This window comes from Anarrhichthys ocellatus, unplaced genomic scaffold (assembly GCF_004355925.1).
Source record: "Anarrhichthys ocellatus isolate YVR2014 unplaced genomic scaffold, GSC_Weel_1.0 scaffold238, whole genome shotgun sequence".
Taxonomy (NCBI): Eukaryota; Metazoa; Chordata; class Actinopteri; order Perciformes; family Anarhichadidae; genus Anarrhichthys; species Anarrhichthys ocellatus.
The window spans coordinates 90,166-102,207 of record NW_022280268.1 but is presented as its reverse complement, the minus strand read 5'-3'; the positions used below and the strand labels follow the sequence as shown (position 1 = coordinate 102,207).

At 42.9% G+C, this 12,042-nt stretch overlaps 1 pseudogene; it reads left to right on the top strand.

The window, feature by feature from the left end:
• The first annotated feature begins 10,206 nt into the window (after window positions 1-10,206).
• LOC116401047 (putative nuclease HARBI1) lies at window positions 10,207-11,502 on the top strand (annotated as a pseudogene).
• Window positions 11,503-12,042: the final 540 nt, after the last annotated feature.

The following is a 12,042-nucleotide window of genomic DNA, read 5'->3' as shown; positions in this document are numbered from 1 at the left end:
TAACAACCGGACAACAGATGGACGCAGCCGCCCTAAAGACTTTGTACTGAGCCTGAGGGATCGCTGAACGGACTTCGTTGGCCGCGCAGGAGGAGCCGAAGGTCAGGCCTGGCCTTCGCTCCTAAAAACCCCAAAAGGACTTTTTATTACATCGTGAATCCAGCTCCACCGAGCCGCCTCGGCATCGAAAATTAATGAGTATAATCTAAGAAGAAATTGTAACCTGATCGAATCAAGTATAGTATTTTATGTGAGCTGTAGCTGTGCCCCTGCTAATAGATCCTGCAATAAATATCGAATCTGCATTTAAAGTAAATTTCTCAAGAGAATTCATTTGCTGAAGTAGTAGAAGTTCCTCGTGGCAGTAAAAGTTTAAATCTATTGTGTGTTAACAACAAGAGTTCTTAATGGTTATCCCAGTGACCGGTCCACTTTTAACAGTCCCTTACGGTTTTAGTTATAATCCTAGCCGTTAAAATCTAACCTGGCAATTTACCAAGAGCCCGGATCCAAAAGAGGAAAGCTGCCATAACTGACGCGACTGGGTAGAAGCGCCCGGCCAGGGTGGCCCCTCGGCCGAGTGCACGTTACCAGTGGAAGCAGGGTAGACGTCAGGAGTAACGGTAGTTGGCAGAAGCCAGGCGAGTTTCCTCGACAGAACACCAGCTCGCCAATCTTTTAATAGAGGGCTGAGTCAGTAGGTAGCCCCGTATCGGGCCAGAGAACCCCCGGATCTAACAGGGGGAGACTGGGGGAGAAAAACAGAAGGAAAGCAGAGAGAAATTGAATGCAGTCTCAGGAGAATCTCGCCTGCATAATGACATGCATGCCTCTTTCTGTGCCTCGCCATCTATCCCCAGTTGTTTTGCTCAAAGGTGAATGGCATAAGGCAAAAGGAATTATTGATAAAGCCTGGGCCTGTATTGAGTTGTTGTGCTGTGGGAACATGAGTCTAGCTCATAACCAGACCTCCCGCTGGCCTTCCATACCACCACCACGAGCATCGTCATTAGCACAACGCCGTTACAAATGAGTGGGGACCAGAATCAGTCGGAAAGGGATCTCTCCAAACATTACTTACCCGGGGATCAATTTTGCATGTGATTAAACAGTTAACTAATTATAGCGGCAGCATGAGTTATGATTATGGGAAAACAATATGAATTACAACACAGCAGTGTAAAAAATCCCCAGTTGTGATTTATCTGGAGTGGGATCATTTGGGGCCCACAAATGAAAAATGGGTGTTAGCAGACGCAAAAACATTAATGCGTGTCTGATGAACATCCTACTAAAAAGCATCAGTCATCACGTTAATGTTGCATGACGTTCAGTGGAAAAGAGAATCACTGAAGAATCTAATGCTATTGGTCACTTAAAAAAATATGAAAAATACATGAACACCATTAACTGTGGTGGGGCCGTGATACCAGGGTGAATGATTAAAGGGTTAACACTTCATTTTCTTCTTAGCAGCCTTCAGTGAAACCGATACAGAATGAACAGAATCAATGGCTTCACTTTTATGGATAAAACGGTAATCAGCATCATGTTTCTCAATATTGTCCTCAAACTGAAACACATATGGTTTAAATAGCATCTACACAGACCATGTAGTGAAAGCAGAAAATAGACTTGAAGTGCAAAAATAAACTTGGCTGCGGTTATGGATCTATAGCGTTAGTAAAACGCCAAACGTTATGCGGCATATGTAGAGCTGGGAATGACGTCAAATCCGGGATGACCAATATTTTGGGTGTATGTGTATGACTGATTTAATGAGACACAAATAACAAAGAAATGATAATATACAGCATACCACTACAGCTTTCACTTATGTTGAAGTGTGGAGAAGATTGGATTTTGAGGTCGGGGTTGGTGAGGTTTTCCCAGCTTCAGGGGGCGTTCCAGTTGAAATTTCCAACAGGGAACTCAAAAATGCTGACTTCCCTGTTCAAATGGAATGCACCATATGTCCAGTTCCTAATTCTACATCATTTTAAGGTGTTATAAAACAAGTCTTCGTACTGGACCTAAATGACAAATTTGTCATTGCCTTCAAAAAAAAATAAAACTACACATGACCATTTAAGGATTTGGTCCCTCACAACATGCCAGTCATCATACCAACATATTTGTGTTTTCTGTCTGTCCTCTCTAATGGCAAAACTATGTTAAGTTCAGGTGACTAGAACTACTTGGAGTTAAGGCAGTATGGTCTTATGTCAAAGTCAGACACTTACATGCTCATCCATCTATAGATCCACACTTTGCTGATGTTAAAATGCTAACAGTTACAAACTGTCAAGTGTTCACCTCCTTGTAGGCTGCTCTGCACTCATCCAGATCCAGTTTCCATTACAGCTTATTGGAGAGCATCAGAGTTGAGGATGGTGGGCTTGCTCAGCACCTTCTGGTACTCTTGCAATTTAGCAATGCCGTCGCTAGCTGAGTGCAGTGGGTTTCCAGAGGGTCAACTGGAGATGCTAAGCGCAATAAGTTGCAAATAACCCACAATTTATTAGGATTACTTCCTTCACAATTTTGCGGATGTCTTGTGGATGTAAGCAATCAGTTGGTTTTCTTTTGTTTCTAAGGCATGTAATGCGAGTCCGACCCCAAACTCAGACTAATCTTAAAATTGGCTGAATGTAACTCGTAGTTGTTGGATTGTACTGTGTTCATCATGGAAGGTTAGGACCCATAATCAATCTGTCTTCTCTAGATGCTCCCTAGCAGTCTCCTACACTTTATTTTTATCAGTAAAAAGGGGTTATAAACACAGCAACAGTGAACATGTTTGCTCTCAACTTGTATACTTACTAGCAGCAAATTAAATGGCACCTAATGCTTAGGGACCTCATGGTTTTGCCATTTTACCACCACCTGTGGTTCATGGATTGGGGGGGTTTCATCCTGGGAGGTATCACTAGGGATATAAGGCCATAACATAAAACCACCCCCAACTAGTTTAGATATGCTGTATTTAGGGCTTAGCATGGCTCCAAACTGCATTGTAAGTTTAACATTGTCCTTATCACTGCTCTCCTTTTACCCAGCCAGGAAAAATAAAGTATTCAGCTCAAATAAGCCAAGAAAACAATCAACAGCTTGTGTTGTTTGTCTGATTTCGATGCAATGTAGTCCCCTCTGCTGCTGCTTTTCCATTCATTGTGGACACTTGAAAGTACGGGCAGTGTCATTCTGCAGGACCATACTTACGAGTTTAAGCCTAGAGCAAATGTAAATGTTTGATGTCTCTCACAGCAGAGGATGAGGGCTGCGTGGCCTGTTTTTCTCTTCATAAGCCTTTGAACGTCATTGTTCTCCTTTGCAGATACTATTTAATGAATGCCTTTGCTTTTGAGTGTAATGAATAATTCAGTTTCTGTTGCTATAGTTCTCTATCGCTGAGTGGCAGAATAGTCGCTGTCAGAAGAAGTAAACAGCTTGAAGCAGCGGCCCTAAAAGCTTTTCCCATGAGACCCAAGGGTGTTTAGTTGGAGGGCTGGCTGACTGTTGCCACACTGTCGTCTGGTAAATGCTAAGTGTTTACATTGTTTTGAGCTGATTCAGTGATGTGAAATCTGTGCAGCATATCAAAGGCACTATCAAAGTATTAGTTTCCCTCTGAAGTCGGTGCATGTGAAACATGATGGAATCTAATAAATACAGCATGTGCTTTTTGTTCATGAGGAACAGCACACAGACACAAAAGTAGTTCAGCTATCACAAAAAAAAACACAGTGTAACACACACTACCATTTCACATTAGTCATTTGGGGAATACCTCAAAATAAAAAGTTTATTTCAAGTGGGATTTTACTTTAATATCTCCAGCCATTGGTTCTTTCGGTTATGACCACATTGTACCAAAGTACCTAATTATTTGCTCGGAAGCTGGGACATGGTGACATCACTGAAAATGATTCAAACAGGAAAATAGACACTCAAATAGCCATTTAAAGTCATTTGAATCTTAAGAATCTGTTTATATCGCTCTATTGAGCTACATCAAAAACAAATTGCCACAAAAATGGCATTGAGCAACTTTTAACATTTGCAAAACACACAAGATTTCTAAGCATGTATTATTCTAACTGCCACCTTGGTTATTTAGATCGAAGTTGCTATACTATACTTTTTACCATTTAATGTAAATTTAAAATCTCATGTTAATCCATTGTGCAGTGTGTATGAGATCAGAGCTGCCACAGTCAGAAACACAGCCTCTGACTGGTCGACAAGTCAAAACACAACTGACAATAACTATTTTCAACACAGAAAAAATGTTTGAATAATCACAGAAAACATTCAGTTTTGGATGAAGTTATCAAAAAGACACTGCAGTCCCAGACCAGATTATAAAGCTCTATATGCGAACACACTGAAGCCCTCATCAAAACAGTTTGCTTCTCGGCTAAAAGTAAGTCCCTCGGATGCAGCGTCTTACACATATTTAGTATGTTGTATACAACATACGTTGACTTGTAGGCTGCAAGTTTTATATTAGTGATGTATTTCAGCATTGTAAAGCAAGTTGTTCCGTTTTGACAGCAGACATTCAGCAGCAGCAAATAAATCAATAGCTATTAAAAAAAAAATCAAACACTGTAAATTGGCACAGGCCATTGTAAAGGTGCCAACCCTGCTCCAACCCATGGTTTATCTCCCATCATTTCCAGAGACTTTATCAAGCAAATGCATTATTTATGTGCTAATGAACACGAACAATGAAACTACATTTGACGGTATGGCACACCGTTGTGTGCGTTGGCTGTAGGCCCCGCTAGAATCCTGGCAGTGGTAGTGTTAAATCTGCATACTACTTTGGCGATGTAACATTTTTTAAAATGATCAAACAACTGGTAGTGCAGCTTCAACATTGCCCAAATATGACAGGGATGGGTTTTGGGTCTGTCCACGTTGACATTTCTGGTTCAAGTGTTTTATAAAGGACTAATTATCCATATTATGTTAATAATAATAATAATAATAATAATAATGTTTCACAGGCCATTATTAAGAAAAGAATGCCTTCTTCCAGTCAGTGTAGGCAGACAAAGTTTACATGAGAACGTTCTGAATGACTGACCATCTGAATCCTGTCATTCTTAAACCTGTGAATGTTCTTTGACTCGTCCTTTGGTATTCATTGCATGTCCTGCTGTAGACACTGTCCCACTGTGTGGCTCCCACAGAGATACAAACTGTTAGAATGATTTGAAAATGATATCAAGGTCATCTTGCGCCTCTAAAAACCCATTTTCCTCAACAATTAGATGCTTTACAGGTTCAGAGTTCAGGCTCGGCTTCATCTGCTTTCACCCAACAAATTGCCAACATTATTTCTTTTGAACTCACAGGTCAGCCTAAGCCTGCTTCTCAGAAGAACTGCATGAGAGCCAAAGAATACTTCCGACCACCTTCATGCAAAGACGGAATGCTGTGATCCTGCAGTGATGTCACAAGATAATACAAATTGTAAAAAAACAAGGTGAGTTCCTGGAGGAGCTCGACACATTAGTCTCGCACTTCCATGACGATGGCTCCGCACTCATCCTGCTCGGCGACTTCAACATCCAGGCTGATAAGTTAGAACCTCTTCTTTCCTTCCTCTCCTCCTTTGACCTTCACCGCTCCTCTCCTCCTACCCACTAGGCCGGCAACCAGCTGGATCTTATCTTCACTAGACACTGTTCCACTGCTAACCTCTGTCACTCCCCTCCAGCTCTCTGACCACTATGTCATGTCCTACCCCCTCTCCTCTCCCCCCTTACGTCCTCTACCTGTAGTCATCTCCACTCCCTCTCCCCGCTGATCTTTCCTCTTCTGTTACCTCTGCTCTCCCTGGCCCTGAATCCTTCCCTCTCCTATCCCCCGATACTGCTACTGATCTTCTCCTCTCCACCCTTTCCTCTTCTTTGGACAACCTCTGTCCCTTCACCTCCAGGCCTGCACGGCCAACTCCACCTGCCCCATGGCTGTCGGACTCAGTGCGTACTGATAGACGGAGCCTAAGAGAGGCTGAGCGTAGATGGAGAAAAGTCAAACTCCCAGAGGACCTTCTTAACTTCCAATCTCTTCTTTCCACTTTCTCCTCCTCTCTCTACTGCTAAAACTGTGTTCTTCCGCTCTAAAATACTAACCTCTGCTTCCAATCCTAAAAAACTCTTCGAAACTTTCTCTTCACTCCTCCAACCCCCTCCTCCTACTTCCTCCCTTCTCCCTGATGATTTTGCCAACTTCTTTGACAAGAAGGTAAATGATATCAGATCCTCCTTCTCTCAGCCCCCCTGTCCACCGTCTCCCTCTCTACCCTCTACCAGCTCTTCCCCCTCAGCTCTCCTTCCCCTCTCCATGCCCCCTTCTTACCCTGTCTTGCGCCCCTCTCCCCTAACGAGGTCCTCAACCTTGTTACACTTAACCAACCAACCCACCACGTGCTCCCTTGACCCGATCCCCTCCCCTCTTCTTCAGTCTACTGCGACTGAACTCCTTCCTTTCCTCACCCACCTCATCAACACAACTCTTGTTTCAGGATGCTTTCCCACGGCTTTCAAGACTGCCAGAGTCACCCCCCTTCTGAAGAAACCATCACTTGACCCCTCTGATGTGAAGAACTTCAGACCGGTTTCTCTTCTACCCTTTCTATCCAAAACACTTGAACGTGCTGTCTTTAAGGAAATGTACGTAGAGTAGGAATGTTGAGGGGATGTAACTTTAACTTTCCAAAACTGATCATGATCGGACAACAAGTTACAATGAAAAGAGAAGTATAACCACGGCTAAAGACACATGAAAGCACTTGTGTGTGTGTGTGTGTGTTCTTGTGAGAAACAAGTATAACTGATTTGTATATTACATTACTGAGCTTATGTAGTTATTCATCTTCCCTTAAATTGTGAATGATTATAAAAGCAAATGACAAATAGGCTCAATAAATGGGCATTTTGTACCATAATATTAAGGGGGGGGGGGTTGTTGTTAAGTTACACTTTTCTAACTCGCGTTTTCTTTGCAAACTGCACAAATAGACTGAGATGACTGAGATAAATCCTGTCAATTAATGAGGCAATGAATGTATGTATAAATGAGTCAATATAGTTTAATGAATGAATAAACAGTGGTTAATGTTTAAATACTTAAGTAAAGCACTTTTCACCTGTAGATAAAAATACAGCAAGATGAGTCATTTCTACATTTCAAACACCCTGAGAGTTATGAGGCTCAATATTTTATCAGTCTTTCTGACACATACTGCACTACTTTTTCAACTCATTGGTACAAACATTTCTCATATTTGATTTTGTAATAAATCTGTAAGTAATGGTCGGTATGTGTCATGTGATTTGCCTTTGAGTATCATTTTTCTCAAAAGGATCATTATTTTTGTAAAATCACAAAATCATTTAAGAAACCATCAGTATGAATTTTAACAAGTATCGGTTTAAATAAGTTTGGTAATGGCCATCCCATCATGAACATCCCATCACCGCTCCTGGTGACAGTACTGTCCTGCTATGAGAGCTTAAGTCCATTCTGAAACCTGGATCGATGATGAACTTGCTGTGACGCGTCTGTTTTTAAGGATCAGGCTTATCGCAGAATAAAAGCAGCCCAAACCCAAATCAGTAACTTAATTAATTCCCCTTGTGTTTCTTTCGAGCTTTTGCCCTCTGCTCTTCTCCACCATTAAAAGTATATGCCTGCCTGTGTGTTGCTGTAACATATTCCTAAGGACAGCTGCCAATGACGGCAGATTCAGAGGTGGAGCCGTCACTATAAATCTCAAAATTGAATCACCATTGAACCCCTCCGTCAGTGTTTCCTCCTCCCTGTACTCACTGGTATACAGGGAGTAAAAGCTGACAGCTCGCTTTCTTATCTGGCTTGGTTCCACAACTGGCTGCCCTGCGTCATCTAAAAGTGAGTGGATTACCCTCCTCTGCCCACTCTTCTTCTCCAGGCCGAAGAAGAAGCTAGAGGGAGTGTCCATCTCTGTGATGGTCTGGAATCGGGACCGGACCAGTGCACCCTGAACTTTAATGTCTAACAGGTCGGCCAAAGCCATTTTTTTTATCTTGAGGACTTCAATATGTCCTCGATCTCCTGTGGACTCGCTTAAACTCTCCAGTTCTACTATATCAGTCTCCAGGTCCTTCATAGATCTGGTGATGTCTCGGGTGACATTGAGGGTGTGCTGCTGGCAAAGGAGCCTAATCTCAAACTTACCATGGTCCCACCACTGCCTAAGATTGCTAAAATCGCCCTTCCTCTGCCTAAAAACACCCCAGAAAAAAATAAGGACCTCTCTAAAATTCTTATCAAAGGTTAATTAAAATGCCAGTACGCACTTTTAGGCAAAATGTTGCTAATGAACACATTACATAAAAGCAACGAATGATCTGTAAAACCAGCCGGTACAATACTACACATTTTAAAAATATTAAAATGATGCTTAAAAACATAAATACGGTCTAACCTGGCTGAGGAGATCCTACCCTCTCTGAGGTGGGACCATGTGTACTGTCGGCAGTCTGCATGCATCCTTCTCCACACATCCACCAGGCCATGAGAATGGACCAGCTGCCTCAGAGCGTGCTGTGAAGCTGGATGTGGCTCTGCGTGGTTGCGGTCTACAGCCGCATCTTCAGTACAGTTAAAATCCCCCCCCAAGAATAAAAAATCCTCCGAGGCACAGCTATTTAAAACATCATTTACTTTTTGTAAAAACAGCTTCATCTCTGCACCGATTGTTGGAGCATACACATGGATAAAAACAGCAGTAAAAAGGTCAAACCGTGCCTTAACTAAAAACAACCTCCCCTCGATGATGTGTTTGACCTCCAGTGAGACTGGAGTAAAGGACCTGGAGAAGAGGAAGCCCACTCCTCCGCTGAGGTTTGTGTTGTGACTTAAGAGGACTTCCCCTCCCCACTCCCTCCTCCAGTCTGCCTCATTGGTGCTGTCGCTGTGTGTTTCCTGTAAAAAGAGAACATCAATACCTTGCATTTTCTTAAGTTCATAAATAGATGCTCTCTTCTTAACATCTCTGGCTCCATTGACATTCAAGCTTCCTACTTTAAAAGTATCCATTGAGAATAGAAAAATAAAAACAATGAAAACCAATAAATTAATTAAAACACACATTTTCAAAAACACAGTTTTCGTCATGACCATCGTTTATTGTTTTTTTAACTTTCAGCACAAGTTTTCTCAATCTAAAAACCTCCTGATCAGTGAAACCAGACTCCTCCCTCTGGCTCATGTGGAATCTGGCTGAGTTATAGAATAAAGCCAGATCTGGGAAAAACTCTTGCATTTTTACATTTCTCTTATTTTTAACTTTTTGCAAAAAGGTTTGTATAGCCTCTGCAGTGTGGAGTTTTTCCTTCTGACTATTAGATAAATTAAAACTCTGGACATCGCTGCTGTCTGACACACAGTCCTCACTCTCACTGTCATCAGACTGTGCCTGCCCCCTGCCTGTCTCCTTGTTCTTCCCAATCTTACTGGCTTTAGCCTCACTGCCTGTGTTCCGTTTCTTTTTTTTCCTCTTAGTTGCAGATTTTGGCTCCCCTGCTTCCATCTCAGCCTCTTCCACCTGCTCCTCCCCTGTATTCAGTTCTCCACCCGCCTGTACTTCTTTCTGTACTTGTTCCACCTCACCTGCCTCCTGTGTTCCACTAACCTGCTCAGTCGTGTCTACAGGTTTCTCACTACTACTACTTTCACCCGTTTTCTTTCCTTCTTCTCCATCCTCACCGTCCTGGACACTCTCACCGTGCAGGTCAGGCACAGCAGCGGCACGGCGCGCGGAACCGCAAAGGGCAGCAGACAGACAGACAATGCCAGGTGTGAGCAGGGTCTAACATGCATCTCCATGTGCGTCTTGAGTGACCACTTGTGATCAAAGCTGACTTCCCCACTCTATATGCAAATAAACACGTGGTTTACATCTTTGCAAAAAACAAATTTATTGTTGCTTTTAACCGACGGGAGACAGCAGAGCCCCGTTCGTCGTACGTGGCTAACTGAGTTAGCCGGATAATTTTCAGGATAAGATTACATAGATCAGGCTTTTCGGTTCCACGAAGCAAGTTTGGCAAAATCACCATGGCAACACATCCATAAGCTTGAACCTGCTCCAGCGCAGGCTAACTGAAGGTAGCTGGATAAGCTTTCCACTCGCCCGGGAAAAGAATGGCAGCTCCCTTCCTCAGAGATCCCATTGATCAAGGAGCGATATTAGTTAGATTAGCGTTTTATAGGGAGAGAGTTCTTCAAAATCGGCAAGATCCGTTATCACATCATGACTTCTTATACGAGCGCTATCGATTCTGCCGACAAATAATAATTTTGCCATACATTGCAAACACCACATGCCGCAGCCGAGCATTGACTGTCTCGCAGACTATGCATAGCCTTGCGCTTTTTTGCGAGTGGTACATTATTGTACAGTGTCGGCGATGCGGAGAACATCGGGAAAGCCGCTGCATGCCGTGCTGTTCGTAAAGTTTCATTGCCGCTGAAGAAACTTATGGATGTGTTCATTACATTCCCTGGCCATGTCCGAGTAAATTCAATCAAAGAGGGCTTTTATGGAATTGCAGGTAATTGAGTTATTCAATATTTCACCATTTAATGAAAATGCATTCCTATCACTATTCATTATGGAGCTTATCATTTTGCAGAGTTTCCCAATGTCATTGGCGCAGTGGACTTCACGCAGATCCCCATCAAATCGCCCTCTGGCCCAAATGAGGCAGATTTCGTCAATCGAAAAGGCTTTCACAGCATTAATGTGCAGGTACTTATGACATTTTTCCTCAAATTGCATTGCTATAAAAACAATCATGTCTTTGACAATAGGGGTCATGGACCTTGCAATTGCCTGCTGTACAATACCCATGACTTGACCACAATTCATCTTAGATGATCTGTGACTCCACCTGCCTCATAACAAATGTTGAGGCCAAGTGGCCGGGCTCCATCCACGACTCCAGAATATTCCGAGAGTCTACACTGTGTCACAGCTTCGAGCAAGGTATAGCAAATCTCATGTCATTCAGAAATTGCTTATTTTATGTAGAGGTGATCTAACATTGTACATATCATATACTAGGTCACTATGATGGACTCCTAATTGGAGACAGGGGTTATGCCTGCAAGCCCTACCTCATGACCCCCTATGCAGAGCCAGCACCAGGCCCTCAAGCCCGTTTCAACGGGGCTCTTGCTCGAACGAGAGCCCGGATTGAAATGACCTTCGGCCAACTGAAGGCCAGATTCACATGTCTGCGGGGGCTGCGGGTAGCACCAGACAGGGCATGTGACATCACTGTGGCATGTGCAGTGCTCCATAATGTGGCTACAATCAGGAAGGAGAGGGTCCCATTTGTCATGGACCATCCTGAGGATGACCTAGAGCCAGTCCACTTGGATGAGCAGACCGGACCGGCTGCAAGGGACAGAATTGCCCATCATCATTTTAGTTAGGTGTTCAGATGACATTGGGTAATGTTGGACTCGAACCATGTTTTTCTCTTTATGTTTGCATGTTTCATTTATATGGTTGTCTATGTCCCATGCTGCCAAATCACCAAGTCAATGTCCTGTATATGACAGTATACTTGGCAATAAAAATAATTCTGATTCTGAATAGAGGAACATGTTCAAGAATAATTTTAAGAGATCCATGTTGTAGAAGAAAGTCTTTATTTGGTTGGAGTCTATTGGTCATCCTGTAAATGAAGGTCCACAAGAAAGAATTTCAGTTCAGTTACAATTCATGACAAAGCTCACAAATACTTTAGGCAAAGCTTTGCTTTACATGGTTACACTTACATCCAGCTGCCGATCGAGCAACGCGATCTCCTTGTGGAGCTTTCGCATTTTTAGCTGGCGGTACGCTATCTCAGTACGTAAGTACCACTTGTACAGCGTCCGCACATCTTCATGGTCACCCTGAACAAAAGACAAGAAAACCATTCATAACTTTGTTCAGTGTGGTGGTCAGATGCCAACTAAACTCAGACC